The sequence below is a fragment of the Cataglyphis hispanica genome, chromosome 5 (assembly GCF_021464435.1).
Source record: "Cataglyphis hispanica isolate Lineage 1 chromosome 5, ULB_Chis1_1.0, whole genome shotgun sequence".
NCBI lineage: Eukaryota > Metazoa > Arthropoda > Insecta > Hymenoptera > Formicidae > Cataglyphis > Cataglyphis hispanica.
The window spans coordinates 2,282,155-2,296,015 of NC_065958.1; the positions used below are offsets into that span (position 1 = coordinate 2,282,155).

Genomic DNA, 13,861 nt, shown 5'->3' on the forward strand with positions numbered 1-13,861 from the left:
TTGATATAATAATCTGTCAGCCGCATTTTCCTTACAAATATTATAAAGTAAAAATCGATACCGCACGTAAAAATGGAATATTGTATCAAGTTATGTGTGCAAAAATATTGTTTACTTATAATCGTAAATTATATTTAATGTTTCCTATTAGAGATTTATTTTCAATTTTGTATGACTATTAATCAATGTCAATATTGCAAACAATGATTGTCATTTTAAGCATTTATTATATAGCATAAAAGTGCAATGAGGTTAGCATGAGAGAGAGAGAAGATTTTTTATGTATCACTAACTGAATATTAATAAAGAAAAAAAGTTTAGTTTCCTTGAAAATCTGTGTTGCAAAAAAGTCGATCGACTATAGCAAAGATCACGGAATAAAGTGCAGCCCTGCAGGAATAATACATGCAAATAAGTAATACGTACACTAAAAAATATCACGTACAAGAAAAATAGAATAATTATTATTACACGATGACAGTTCGTAGAATATATATTTAAATGCAAATATATTTAATATATTTATATTCACAAATGTTTAACATAGCTTTTAGACATATCTCATTACACTAGCAAAATAGATTTTGTTTTTCTGCTTCAAGCACATATCAATAAAATATTATATAATTGTATCTAATTTTTAAAGAAATTAGTTAAACGCTCTTTTAAATTAAACTTTAAAAGAAAATGATCTCTATTTTTTGAGAAATATAATTAAATAATATAGTTTCATTTTTCGATTATTTTTAAGTAACTAAAAATTATAATAAAATTATATCAAAATTTAATTATAAAATAAATAAAATATAATGTTCAAAATTTGTTCAAAAACAACAAATCTTTTTAAATGTAATTAAAACTACACAAATATTATTAATCTCTAAGACGCTATGTATAAATAATTTATTTCTTAGAACAAAGATCTGATAGATATAAACTAATTTAAACTCTTTTATATATCGTGTAGAAGAGGTGCTAATCGCTTTGTGGAATATAAATGCTACGTCACATTAAATGATACCTGAAACAGTCAATTAAGCAATTATATTTGCTGACGCACAAAATTGTTATAAATATCAAGGTTTTATACTTGTTATGATTTTATTTACAAATAACACTCGCCGTTAATTGTTGCGATTACAGTAACAACATAAAATTAAAAAAATTTACATCAATATTATAAAAAAAAGTTACATGTCAGACGAATCGTAGCTTAATCTTTAAACGTAAATGAGATCTTAGATATTATAGATAAATATAATATTTCAGTAGAATATCTTCCTCCTTAATTGTTTTTATACTTGACACGTTACATAACTGAATTCAATTTTAAAAGAATTTAAGTCTATCATAAAAATAATTATTTAAAAAAATTCTCTAACTTTTCGCGTTTAAATTAAATTTATTGCACGACGAAACATAAAAATATCTCTTCAGACTTTTATATGATCTAAGATCGCTGACACGTACTTTGAACGGACGAATCGTTAATGAGCGGCATTAACTACGAAAACGGCCACGTTTAAAAATGCAAAGTTTATTCCTTCGCGTTTATCCAGCTTTTTTCGCACGATTTTGAAAAATACCGGTGAGAGCAGATCGATTAATACAAAATGTGCGTATCTTTGTCTTTAGACTACATATGCTCGACGCTCATTAATACTTTGATATATCAGTTACAACAAGAAGCATTTATTATGGTCTTGTATTTTCTACACGAAATATTCTGTTATTTTTCTCTTTATAACTTTATTAATTTATTGTAGGTTTTTTAAGAGACAAACTAATATAACGATTATATTAAAAGAGAAAGGTAGAGTTAATCCAGAAGTCTCGTTATGTCTCCTCGCTTTACATCAAAAAGATAAATAATCTATAATATTTTACAAAGCCAAGATTAAAATACGTCGAACAAAATGCAAAGCAGATTAATTTTTCAATCATTAAAATCTGTAAAAGTTGCTTGTGTCATTAGCGTTTCATAATATTTTAAATTTAAAACTAATATTAGAATTTTTATTATCAATTTTTTGCAAATTAGAAAAAAATATTAATAAACAAGTGCGAGCGTGTTGCAAAATTAAAGAGCATTTCTTGCGGGCATGGAATGTTATGTTAGCTTTAAATATCACACAACCTGTATCGGAACTCGCATACTTTCTCTCAATTATAAATTGTTCGGCGAATTTTAAGTCAGTTTTTCGCCAGCAGAAAAAAAAGTTGAATAAACATTCTCTTTTTTTTATAAGCTTTCAACATTTATGTGCGGAATTATTATTCAAATATATAAAGAAAGAATAATTAAAGAGTCACCGAAATGACAAATTTCACGTCAATTTATTAGCGCGTCTGTCTTAAATTTCTTTGAGTGTTTCTTGTAAATACGATGACACAAGTGTAATCGTTATTGTAAATCGATGACTGAAGCAACTTCCAAGAACATAGGCAATGGTTTCTCAAAATGCGTGAAAACAGGATTTAAACGACGCGACGTTACGTTTTTTTTTTTTTTACCTACTTTACATTTAAAAGATATTAAAAAGAATCGAAGAATGACACAAATTTTTTGTTAGTCATGGTCAGGATAAGTCATGATAATTTAACATTTAATTATGTTGTTTGAGCAAATCTTTCATACAGAATGGTCTGCAATGCCGTTCATATACAAAATTCGATAATTGAATTGCTCTTCAAGACCTCTAGACAAGTGATTAATGACCGCATATATATACGCGTCTGCTACAAAAATACGTCTGCTACAAAAATGCATTGAAGCGTTTCGGATATACCTCGCATAAAATTATTTGCCATTTTTTTTCTCTTTCGCTTTATGACGTATACATCTCTATAAGACAAGTACATATATACATATTTATATGTGCTTGGAAAATGATATGCGCTAAGACAAATCTTGCGACTTTCTGCCTCGTTTGTAAGGGCGATCGCTAACGATACTTTCGGTACTTTTACTCGCCACTATCTCTTATTGCTTAATACGCCGTTATAACAACACGCGCATTGTTCATTTTTCCCGCTTTCGCAGCTCGACGATAGTAAGCCAGATAGTCTGATATCTGCCTCGATTATCTGCGCAAGTTTATGCGGTATACCGTAATTTTTTATTTCTATTATAATCACTTTGTGTCGCAGATGTAAGGAATATCGTTAAGAACGTGATAAAATGTACGCTACTTTGCACTCGGAGGACTTGTTATTTTAGATAAAGACACACAGGTAAGAAGAGTGATTTCACACGAACTATGCAAGAAATTGTAAGTTTCGTTTCAATAAATTCATGCGTACAAAATGCGTCTTTATCCCTGCTTAACATACCGTCACGACTGTCATGGATAATCGACGCTCATACGGCAAAACGCATGATATTTTGCGATGATAGCGTGCGGTTCAGGCTGATTAAGCTTGTATTTCCGCCTATTAACAATAATACATAGCTATACATATAGCGTTAGCGTTAATTGCTGATCCTATTATCTAAATCATAGCTGATAGTCAATAATGACGTTGATGGTGTTTTCAATGCAACTTTCAATCAAGGATCAAGAAACAAGATAACCTCTTATTAATTGTTACGTGGAAAAATGTTAATATCTGTTGGTAGAGAGTAAAGAATTCTACTATTAGCAAATTCATTAAATATTTACGAGAAACGCCCTAAGGCGTATATTCCTTAATCTTTGGCGAATTTTTCCTTTAAAATGAAGGATTTATTCTTCGTCATAAATCTGGCGAATGTGTTATATATTATACAAGTTTATTTTTTACATAAGTCTTCTATATGAACCGAATATAATTAATATATCTGTGGCTCTCTCTGTAAAAAGAACTCTATTATTATATTATAATAGGCAAGCACACATATTACGAAAGTTTGCTTTTTGCAAGTTTGATTGATATATCTCTCTATGTAATTATGGAGATCTTATATAAAAATAGAATATGTTTTTTAGAAAAGTTTGCTTTTCCTACAAGTATTCTGTATAATGAATCACGCGAGTATGTGATTAATACATCTGCGATTGAAGATCTATTATCGTCTTCCTATCATCTCCATTTTTGCTTCATTAATCTTCTCAGTTAGATTAAATAAAGATTTTTATTTATTTTGTAACCTTCTCCATGATCATTAAAAAATTTTCCTTTCCTATCGTCACCTTTGTCTTTTCTCTTTCTCTTTGTCAGATTGATCTCAACTCTCTTTGCAGCTAAGTAATGGTAATGACCTTAAATACGATGGTCGTTCCAACTCGCGATAGCGAAAAGGAAGTCTGATAGCTGTCTTCCCATTCGCGAATACAAACAGAAGTAGAAACACGCATGACGCTTCCGTCTGTTATTGCGCGCACGGATGTTAAAACTAGATCAAACTTTCACGATCTCCCGACATTATCGAAAGAAGTGAAACCACCCTGGATGATGTCGTACCGCTCCGCCAAATCGTTACGCTAAACTTGCCTGACCGAGTACGCAATGAGACGCACAATCGGTGACTCCTCGACGAGACGCATCGTCGAAACTTTCGCCGAGAGATCGAGTATGAAGGAAACGCAAACTGACATCCGTAAATTATTATTCTGACAAACGTCCTTGCCGGATTTGATTCCAGTATTACATAACACGTGCTCTTTTATGCTACACGCTGTTTATACGCGATCCCTCACTCCTTTGCGATTTCAAGAGCACTCTTTCTAGCAAAAATCTGACAGAATGTATGCCCGATTTCTTACTTCATTTTACAATATTATCTTTATTTTCTTTTTACTTACAAATTTTATGTTTTTGCTTTATTTCACTTGTACTCAATTTTCGAGATTAATAAGTTTACGCAACTTATCTCTTGCTCTCAGTTTATTAATTATACATTGTTATATATGTATATTACGTTAAATTATTGATGTAGGATAATTAGAAATGTGTTTTTGACGGAATATTCCGCACACTTAAGTATGACACTTCTTTTTTGCTAGATGGATAAATACATGAATATAAAACACAATTTAATCTTATTTCTTGATCAATTTTTCTCTGCATAATTAATTGCCTTTGCTGTGTATCAGTAACAATATTGATATAAATTGCTTTATTAATATTAATAAAGCATTAGCAGCACAATTTTTTAATTTCTAGCAAATTACACATCTGATATTTACGTATGAGGCTTAGGTAGAACGTAAAATGAATCAGAAAATAATTTCCAATATACTTATACATTATGCAAAAACTTTTGGAAAATTACTAAAATTATAAAAAGTAAATATTTTATGTTTTAAAATCAAGTTATTTATTGTTTCAGTTTTGCAGACAATAATAAGAATCTTTGTCTCTTCAATCATGGATTACTTCTTAATTATATGCAATCATAATTGGCTTACTTTAATTAGATCATCTTCCACGAAGAACCGCAACCGCGCATTTAATTGCTATCAATAATCAGTCACTTCAGAAAATCAAAAAATCTTTCGATTTATTAATTAATAAGCATGCTAATTAATTGCAAATATTTATTTCATGTATAATTAGATCATTCAAATTTTAATAAAAAAATTATAATTACAGGACTTTATAAATATATACAATGTTAATATATATATAATATATACTGTTTTATATAAACGAAAAAATATTGATCTTTTTAAATAATTGCAATTTTTTAAATATATCAACATTGTAAATATATTTATTTTTATTTCAGGTATATCTATGTTTATTTTGTACATAGTTTTAATATTATCTGTTGTAAACGACAAATATTGTATATTATCAAAATAAATTTTATCCGATATAATACTCTTATCAAAATCACAATAAATCTTTTTTCAATATTGATATTTACTTATTCCATTGACTCTTTTCGACATATTCTCGTCTTGAATGCCAGCAAATATATCTATTGACTATCTATATACTTTGTAAAGAGGTTATCATGCTTTAAAGAAATAAAAAAAAAAAAAAATACGATAAGAACATCTTATTTTTTTTTCTTAAAAAAAAATATTTTTTTTTCTATTTGTTGAAATTTTTGAATATTAACAAGCACAGAAATGTCTCATATATTAATGCATTTTATTTTAAATTTGCCTTGGATTAAAATACTGTTGTAGTAATATCAACAATATTCGCTTGGCGCATGTGTCTTTTTAGTTTTACGCACAACGGGAATTGGAATAGTTTAGAGTGACCTCGAAAAATTGAGCAAAAATTATTACACACGCGCACGTAATCGCGTTTGAAATGTTCCCGTATCCTCTCTACCGACATTAAGCTGCTTTCTCGGGGTTTCTTCAAATTTCGAAATGATCCGTGCCGGCCGTATTAACTTGAGTAATACTCGTGAAAAGAGGCGATCGCTAAGGAGGGACTTTCCATTTTTTTCTTGGTGTGAAAAGCATCGCGCAATTCCGGTAATTAAATTTTAAAGTAATCTGCTCGCGAACCGAAACTCTCGATAGGGAAACCGTTATTGCAATAGTTATCGCATAAGTGCAAGTGCACTCAGACTACGTGTCCAAAAATCGTGGACGGGAGTATACATAGATATTGCAATGATTTAAGCACCAAGTTGTCAGACGTCAATTCTGTTTTTATGCGATAATCGATGAATTTTTTGCTCATGTTATTCAATCATGCAATAACAATTACATTAACGAATGTCATTCGCTGCCTAACAGTCCCTTTTTTCGGAAATTCCTGAAATTATCCTGCGACAAGTCGTTTGCCGCGCGGATAATGACACAACAATACGACACGTATGAGCAATACAAAATAAAACGGTAAATAATGATGACTTCTTCCGCATTGTCGAACAATCTAAGAAGAGAAGAGTGCTTCACCGCAAAATGAGCCGAACACGATGAAAGAATTTTTTCAAAAAATTTAATATATTATTCAGAAATCCCGGAATAACATGCACATTTGAAATTATTCGTTAAATTATATTTGAATTATAACCGTAGAAAATTTAAAAAAAAAATTCTAAGAAAATCGTTATTTATTGACATGCTTTGAAACTTTGAGCTGTTGATGTAGAATTTTTACAGCTGGGTTTATATGTGTATTGTATCCATTACCGTTTCCGCAACGGCAATAAAAGATAGCGATAAAAATTTTATCCACATCCATAATTTTTCGGTAATATCGTCCTGATAATGTGTTTTTGACAGAGTTGAGTCGTAGATAATAATAATATTGCAGCGAAACAAAAGAAAAAAAAAAAAAAATATCACTAATGTGAAGTATCAGTAGGCGACAGAGATACCATTAAAAAGATAAACTCGGTGAAATGTCGTCTCGTATGAATGATCATCGAAAAGTCATCGCAGGCAGGCGTTAGTTGATGAATACAAAAAAGATAAATTATCTTGTCCCACCTATGTTAAAAAATATACTTTATGAATTATATGCATTATCAATATTTAAGAACTATCACGCGTAAACAATTTATTATCATAAAAAAACTGCAAATCCCTCTGTCAGTCAATTTTAAATTAAATCATTAAATAACAAGAATTGTAGATTTTTATATTATATCCATAAAAAAGCTCGATAAATTCGAGAAATTATGGCAGCTCAATTTTCTGCAAATCAAAAAATCGCAGAAAAGTCTAGAAAAATCTAGAAAGATTTTTAAAAGTTTCTTCTACTTTTGAACGACGCGACGTATGACGGATCATTGATCTTACTAAACTCGAACACTTGAAACCGACGAAATATCCACTCCTCAAGGATTCGTATCCGATTGCGCCTAAGTAGTGCACGAGAAATCAGTCGGTGTAAGCTCCGCGTTTGCATCCGTTAATGTAAGGTAATACGTTTATTTTTAATGTGCATGTTAATATAATCAATCTTCTACGGTCGATAAATTACACCTTTTTGCAAGGAAAATTTCTCGATGTATTACGCGTAATTGTTGTGTGGCTAATTTATTCTCCATGAATTTAAGTGTGTCAAGACACATATATCTAGGTCAGAAATTGGCCGCTATTTCATATATTATAATCCGAAGATTTGCAACGTCTCTTATTGAAGCAATAACTTATATGTACGATTGCATGTAGAATATAATATTAATAATTTTTTATACCTGTTAATACATTTCCACAAAAATCTTTTATTATTATATTTTTCTGCAGATTTTATTTTCAAAATTTTATTTTCACTTTTTTTTTATAGATGTGTTTCTTTATTATAGATTTATTTTATGTATATCTTAGAATATCTTTAATTTTTAATTAGAAACTTTAATTCTCTTAAAACGCATGTAAAAAACACTCAAATTTTATAGCTCACAATAGACTAACAGAAAGAAGATTTTTAAAATATTACTGAAATGATGTGAGGCTCGCTAAAATATAATATAGGTCGGTAGAAATCGGCCGATTTAATCATAAATATGCGATTGCATGCAGTGTATAATACCGAGATTTGCACGCACGAATGATACCGATAATTGTCAAGAAAAAACACGCTCGATAAATGTCAGCATGCGTAAATAATCTTATCAATTTTAAAAAATATTATTCAATGAAACTCTGATTTAAAAGTAAAAGTTTATTATTTACTTATTCCTATTCGTTTTATTTTATTTCAATAATTTAAAGATTTATTAACGGTTATTCCTCTCTCCCTTTTTTACTATCTTTTTATTAACATTTTCAAAATTAAAAAAAAAAAAATTGAAATCCGTAGATGTATAAAATAAATGTCCATTTATGCCTCTTTCCATGCACTTGTTTCTTGCAGGTCACTTTTCTCCCGATGCATTTTCCGATGCGTGCATTACGCGACCGTGTTCTTGGGCTACATTCTTTGCCGCTTTCAGATGACAAATTATTCATATTTACTTACGTAATGCCGACTCAGCCGTCGTCCTCGTCGTTTTCGTCGTCGTCGTCGGCGTCGTTGGACGTTTCTTGCGTGAGCGCACAGCCGGGTTCATTAACTGACCAGTAAAATCCCTCTTTATGTAACTTACAACAAGCTCTCTGAAAAAGAGAGTGGGAAGAGCGGCAAAAGAGACACCGGACAAGTTTCTCTATCTCGCTGTCGGGTGTGACTTATGCGTTCTGATCTCGTCAAAATCCGGACCTGTGATATCTTCGATCTTCGCCGAATCTCATGGCCAATCCAAATCAAAAGCCGCCGAACATTGAGTCGCCACACATTTGTATCTCTCTCTGTCTTCCTCAACACGATAATCACCTTGTCAGATCGCGGGATTGATCGATTAATATATCTGTCGATTTGCCGAAGCACAATTCGACGGCGATTATAATACTTCGTTAAGTCATTTTCCGTAGACGATCACAAGCTTCATCTTCTTTGGACAAAAAACGAAGCATTCATTAAGAGACAGTATCGGTCACAGTAAGAAATCGCGATCCGGTCACACTCGAAGCTCGAAGATCACTCGCTGCGTCCCCGTGAATAATTCCTGGTGAACGGTCGCGAGCCCCCTTTTTAATTCGCGAAACATCGATGGATATAGGGAAGAGAGAGGAGAATAAGAGAGAGAAAAGGAGAGAATAGTTTGTTGAAGAAAGAAAATGATAGAAACAGAAGGAGGGAGGATGTGAAATGGAAAAAGGATAAACGAAGGAAAAGAGATCGAGAGAGGAGACAGACCGACGTAACGTTCGGATGCACGCGCGCGGTCCACGATCTGTCGAATAGCGAGCGAGGAGATAGTGTGATATGGTGCCGCCACTAGCAGAGACCACCAGGTGCCCACCAGGTACCCACCGAGTGTCCATCGAATGTCGATGGTGGAGGGAAAGAGCGCCGAGCGTAAGCTCGGACAAGTGAGCGCGTGCGAATTGTCGATATTAGCCGATTTGACGAAAACACGGCTTCGCCATTCAACGATGTATTTAATACGTTTTTGTCGAGATGACTCGATGCCATTTTTATGACTACTCTCCGCAAGAAATTTTTCAACATTTTTATTGCACATTAAAGTGAGCTGTCAAATTTCTATCATGTCGCTCACTCGTTAATTTGCGCATTAATCAAAATTAGTGTAGACTAAACAGTATTTATTCCATGTTAATAATTAAAATTATTTTTATTTATAATATATCTTTATTAACTTAGATTAAACGCTCCCTTGTAAATATATATATATATATATATATATATATATATATATATATATATATATATATTGATTTAAATATATGATATATAATAGCTCGTTTAAAAAAAGATTGAATTTCGTCAAATTGTTAATATGTTAATTTAAAAAAAATTAACGTACAATAATACAATAAATACAATAAATATAATATATTATAGATATAATATAATTATAATATAGATATTATAAATGTATAAATAAATTCTCGTGAAAGAACGTACACCAACTTTTAATAAAAAAAAAAGAATTATGAATAAAAAAAAATATTTTAATTATTAAAACAAAACTGTAATATGCAATATATATATTGTATATATTGCATGCAAAAATGAAGAATTCTAACTACTATGCGTGACGTAAAGTTAACTTATATTACATAGAAGAGACATTTTGTTCCCGGTTTTTTTTTGCAGACTATCGTGTTACTATGCATGCTTCATCGGTCGTTGCAGTAGCGACTTTTGATGTTTCGTCTTCAGTGATGGATCCGGCGCTGTTCGCCATGTGCGTGAATACTCTATTGCATGCGATTCAAAGTAAACGAATCGATAGTAATAATTTATATTTTAATTCTTCCTTTCGCTGCACTATATATCCTCGTGTAATGAAATCAATCAATTTTCTTTCTTCACAGCGATTCCTACAAGATGATAATCGCTATCAGTTGCAAGTGTACAAGAAAGCGAAACATGCTTCGTACACTACGAATCTTAGGGAAATATCATTTTAATGATTTTCAGAAAAGGAACAACTTATTATCGCCGCGCGATTCTTCATCATCCTAGGACTCCCGTCCGATCCCTAGGATAATTGCGATCCGCCGAGCGGAAACCGCAAAAATGAACAGCGAACTGAAAATAGACAAGTCATTTTACAAACATCGGATTCTTGCAATCACATTAAATGTTACGTTACAGATTGAGAATTATACGTATCACGTTCAACGTCAAACGAGCGTAGTAATGGATCAAAGTCTTATTCGAATGGAGCTGTAATGAAGCCTCGAAGAAAAAAAGGAGAAACAATTTATTATTAGATGGATATGTACTAGCTAGACGAAGAACGTGTGCAAACGTCAACAATGCGCAACAAATCTACGCACGCAGTGATGAATCAATAATTTTTTCATAAGATATATCATATTATATTTCCTCGTACTGAATCTATAAAACAGTTTACAAAAAGCTTATACTAAAATGCTATAGCTCAATTATCAATAATTATGCTTTCTTGCGACTGATAGCATTTATATTCAATAATATTTTCTGTGCGAAAGATTATTAAGTTATTGATTAAAAACATTTGTAAATTGATATTTGACGTCATAACTGTTATACTATTAACTTTTTGTAATGACAATTTATAGCACATACAGATTCATTATCAGTTGCAAAAGAAGAGCAAAATCAAATTCATCCATAATTTCATCAATAATTTGCAAAGAATGCGTCGATTGTTGTTAAAAATAAAGTAATAGTTATCTGTATAATAATTAATTACGCTTAAGTAATTTAATAATATTTTAATAATATTTAGCTATATTGGAATATCACGAAGCTACACTTTCTACTCCGTCTTTCTTAAATTATCTAAAATGAATATATGTCAAATCTTTTTTTGAAGATAAAAGTCATAAATTAGTTAATTGAAATTTAAATCAACGAAAATAGCGCTACACACTAAATAATAATGTAGTTCATAAATATTTCTCTCTCTCTCTCTCTCTCTCTCTCTCTCTCTCTCTCTCTCTCTTTCTTACATACTTGCTTGATATATAAATCATTTAACTTTATCACGTAAAACACTGCATATCTTATCACATAAATAAAAAACATGGATCTATATAATTGCAGAAACAGTATATAAAATTATTTTGTTGACATATAATTTTACATAAATAACAAAAAGAATTGTTAACATGCCAATTAAATTTTCAAATTTACATTTTTTTTATGCTGACATATCAGATTTTGCTAACATTATATAAATCTTAATTGTCAACATTTGCATAAATAATCGCATAATTTGTATATATATCAGTAAGAAAATTCCAGATGACTTATATCACACTTTAATAATTCAAGTGCTAATTTACAGATTGAACTACGTATAATACTAAGAAATAAATGTTTGAAAAGCTTTTATATATATTCAAATAAAAAAAAAAGTAAAATTAGCTAAAGCATGCAATTAAAGCAGTGTAATCATATTTAATGTTGCATTACTTTTTCAATTTTTCTTGAGCGCGCAAGCAAACAATATATTAAATATAATTATTTATAATTATATTTAAATATGTTTATAAAACTGATTATATGTTACCTGTGTATGCTAATTAGTTTTTAAAGACAGAATCATTAGGTATTATTGAATCCTCTGTATATATATATATAATATATATACAAAGTGAATCACTAAAGATGTTGCAGATTAATATTTCTGAAACTAAACAAGATATGAAATTCTTATTAATTTCGCATGTTAGGTGCAATAAAGTTCTATTTTTGCATCAAATGTCCACTTCAATATCAAAGTAAGTATTAGTCGTTGGAAAGTAAGGATTTCATATTTTGTTCAATTTCCGAAATATTGACGAGTATTATTTTTAATAATTTACTTTATATATATTTATATGAATATATGAATATATTATCTCTATCTATTTATACAGTTTTTCCTTCAAATGGCTCAGCATTCTTATTTCGTCTACTCCGTCTTTTTTTAATACTTAAAAACATACATTTAATCTAGGATATCAACAATATTGAACGCAATCAATTATATTAGTCAAACCAAATCGGAATTATATAATTTTCAAAATTTTAATTGATTATATACATTTATATTAAAAAAGTATTCCAATAATAGTATGCCATTTTTCATTTTCATTAATTCATTTTCATTAATGCATTTGTTAATATGATTTATAAAAATAAAATAAAAACAGAGTTTAGTTAATTCATCAAAAATTATCTATTTTCAATTTGCAAAAGTAGTTTGTTATTTCCACTTTTTAAACAATTATCAAGAAGAAGAGGTATAATATAAAAAAAGTCATCGTTAAACACTATTATTTTGATAACTTTGCTATTTCTTCTTTTAAATTAATAATGAAATATTAATACTGAGCGTAATAATAATATAACAAGTATAACTCATACAATCTTTTTCTATTTTAATTCTCTCTTGACGAGTCTATTTCTTAAGATCAAAAGATCAAAGTCACTAAATCTTACAGTTAATAATTAATATAATAATTAATATAAGGCGTTTTTATTTAATGGGACTATTTCAGTAGCGCTTTAATTAAAGAGTGATAACGAAGCTTTACTACAATTTCTCTTTTGATCACCAATCGATAACTAATCATGATGTTTGAAATTCTTGGAAGAAGTGCACACAACTTGTTGCAGGAAGTCGATTTATCCGCTAATGATAAATCTTATTATTTGTTAAAATACACGATTTAAAAATTCGAATACCTTAAATCGATGAATTTGAAGATGATTGGAGAATATCAACGTGTTGATATTAGATATATTGTTTTCAATATTAATAATAAAATTATTAACTCACATTAATTGCATTGATTTTATAACACGCTTCTCCATTTTCGATTTGACCATCTTTTACTCGAGTATATCGTATCTAGATATTCATACATCGTGATGTATATATGTGTGTTTGTATGTGTGACAAATTTTATTAATC

At 29.9% G+C, this 13,861-nt stretch overlaps 1 protein-coding gene across 1 annotated transcript in view; it reads right to left on the bottom strand.

Moving 5' to 3' along the window:
• The window catches only part of LOC126849517 (scavenger receptor class B member 1), a 37,774-nt gene extending 27,947 nt beyond the window's left edge, over positions 1-9,827 (bottom strand). Inside the window, exon 1 of the mRNA XM_050591439.1 lies at positions 8,863-9,827. The gene's annotated coding sequence lies outside the window, so the exon portion shown is untranslated. The remainder of the gene's footprint in view (positions 1-8,862) is intronic.
• Positions 9,828-13,861: the final 4,034 nt, after the last annotated feature.